This window comes from Propithecus coquereli, unplaced genomic scaffold (genome assembly GCF_000956105.1).
Source record: "Propithecus coquereli isolate 6110/MARCELLA unplaced genomic scaffold, Pcoq_1.0 Scaffold550, whole genome shotgun sequence".
Lineage (NCBI taxonomy): Eukaryota > Metazoa > Chordata > Mammalia > Primates > Indriidae > Propithecus > Propithecus coquereli.
This window is the reverse complement of record NW_012151397.1, coordinates 680245-683509: the sequence shown is the minus strand read 5'-3', so window position 1 is coordinate 683509 and position 3265 is coordinate 680245.

Below are 3265 nucleotides of genomic sequence, written 5' to 3'. Positions count from 1 at the left end.
TCAATTTTTTCTTTTAATTTTCATCTCTGATAAATTGAAAGCCAACTATTTGGCATGTAGAATTTTTTTTCCAAAAGATCCAAGATGAATACTTTGCATATAATCTGAATAACCAAGATTTCCAGATTTTCTGTCTTTTTAATGTGTTAAAACATTTTTAGCTCTGATGTGCTGTTTCACTGATACAGAGAAAGTCTAGTGCAAATAAACATTCAATTAAATGTTGCTTCTTAAAATGACTGGCCTGTGGTTATTTGAAATACTAGAAAATACAATTTTCTATGGAAATTCCATATAAATGCTAAGTAGGATACATTAATCCAAGGGCAATAAACATGATTATGTGTCTTAGCCCCTGTAGTGTTGCTATAAGAGGATACCTGAGGCTGTGTGATTTATACTGAAAAGAGGTTTATTTAGCTCATGATTCTAGTGACCGGAAAGTCCAAGAGCATGACACCAGCATCTACTTGGCTTCTGCTGAAGGTCATGTTCTGCTTCAAGACATGGCAGAGAAGCAGAAAGAGTAAGGGGTGTGTTCAAAGAGAGGGCTCCAACATGAGAAGGAATTTTGCTTTATAACAACCCTCTCTCCAGGCAACTAATCTATTCTTGCAAGAGCAAGAACTCACTCACTCCCATGAGATGATATTACTCTATTCATGATAGATTCATCCTCATGACCCAAACACCTCTCACTAGGCCTCATTTCCCAACAGGGTTATTTTGGCAATTAAATTTCAACCTGAGTTTTGGCAGGAACAAACCACATCTAAACCATAACAACTGTAAATATCTCAAGCCGATTTATCTCTTATTAGAAATAAGGCCTGGTTATAGAAGCCAGGGAAAAAGGAAGCAAATAGTAGGAAATATGGGGTTTCCAGTTGCTGTAGGTAGTTAATTGTGTATGTCAACTTGACTGGGCCACAGGGTATACAGAAATTTCATTGAACATTATTTCTAGGTGTGTTTCTGGATGAGATTAACATTTGAATTTACAGATTGAGTAAGGCAGATTGCTATCTCCAATTTGAGTGGGCCTCATCCAATTCTTTGAAGGCCTGTATAAAATAAAAGGCTGAGTAAGAAAAAATTATCTCTTTCTGCCTCACTTTCTTAGAGGTGGTATGCTGATCTTCTGCCTTTGGATTTGGACTTGGACTGAAACTATACTATCTGTTCTTCTGGGTCTGAATCCCCCAGCCTCCATATTCATGCGACCAATTCCTTGTAATAAACATACACACACACACACACTCTCTCTCTCTCTCTCTCTCTTTCTTTCTCTATTGGTTCTATTTCTCTGGAGAATCTTTACTAATTCACTGTATATCTGATTGGCTAGCCAACATTGGATAAGTGATAGCATAACTCAGGGACAGGGAAACTAAAAATGGATAATTAATTGTTTCTTGAGAAGCATTTGTTGACCTAAGCATAGATGTCTAAACCATTATGCAATTTGTAGTGATCCAATATATATATATCTATTTCCCTTTCACACACACAGTACAGGCTCATCTGGAATGAAATCAAGTCTGACAATAAATAAAAGAGAGTCATCCTATGTTAATTATGGTAGAAGTTAATATTTATTTGTTTACTATTTGTGAGGCTTTGAGATAAACCTTTTTACAATTATTATCATATTTGACTTTTCAAAAATACAATTAGTACTAACTACTATCAATATCTCTAATTTGAAAATAAGGCAGCTAAAATTTAGACAGGATATATAGTGTCCAAGTTTCTATACCTGGGAAGTAATATTATTGGTTCTTAAATTCAGGGATGGGTGATTTTAAAGCCAATTACTACTATCAATATCTCTAATTTGAAAATAAGGCAGCTAAAATTTAGACAGGATATATAATGTCCAAGTTTCTATACCTGGGAAGTAATATTATTGGTTCTTAAATTCAGGGATGGGTGATTTTAAAGCCAATTTTTAAAATCAATATACTACGCATTTTGAGTATTAGGTTTAAACAGGCAGAATGACCCAAGAGAACAAGCCTTCTGGGCTCACAGGATATACTGTTGGCTACTATTTATCAGCAGGCAGCCTGTATTAGTTATCATTTGGATAATATTTTAGATGTTTAAATCTCTCTAAAACTACAGAAGCTCTTATAGGACAGAAAGCATGAGTCCTTCCCTTTATCCCCCATTCAGGCTACCAAAGCTAAAAGGCAGGCCTGCTTTGGCTGTTCCACTGATAAATTTTTATTTTATAATATATCATATATAAAGTACTCCCACATTATATATTTTTAAATTTCACTGTGTGAAAATCCAGAGTGGATGAACACATTGATGTAGCAATTTTCAAAATAACATTTCTTCATGATTGAGGTAAAGGACAGATAGCAGAATGATTTTTTTCCCTCATGTTTTTGTCCCTAAACAAGCTCTACTTACAATTCAAGTATCAAATTTCTCCCTCTTCTTTGTTCCTCCATATACTGTCTGTAAACAAAAAAGAAATTAAGTGAGATGGAGACAAAGACAAAAAGGGAAATGATGTTTTCCATTTACTGTTAACAAAAAGAATAAAATTGAAGCCTTCCAAAAAAGAGGAATGGGGAGACTATTTCCTCTCTCTCAAACCTCATTTTAAAATTGTTCGTAAATAATTTTCCTTTTCATCATATGATTATCTAATAATAAATACATTTGGGTGACTATAATTTCTTCTAATAAGTGATGCTTAATATTCACATTTCTTTAACTTAGCTCAGATCAATTCAATTTTCTCTTCTCTTTAATTCTACTAATTGCAGAAATATTTCCTTAGAAAGTGGAGCACGTGACCAGCTTCATCAACTTTACTCTTATTCCCATATGTTTCTCTCTAAAAAAGTAAAAAGCAGAATATACTTCATTGTATTTAAGTGTAAATGTTGTAAAAATAATTTAAGGAAATAGCTTTGGTAGCAATACATAAAGCTCTTGCTTCCAAATAACAACAGAGCTGTGGGAGAATTGAAGACGTGTTCTTATTTGCACAGTAAACACAGTAATTGTTTTCCCTGGGGAATTGGAAAGCCTGATACATACAATGTCTATTTGCCAGCAGTTTTCCTTTGGAAAACTGAACTTATTATCTTATTTGGATGAATATAGTGTCCAGAATTTTACCAGTGACAAGACTTAGATTATTTCTGTCCATAAAAACTATTAACTGACATAACCTCAGAAAGTGAAAATATTACTCTATATAAACTGTATGTTATGAGGAAATGTATCAGTTTTCAAAAAT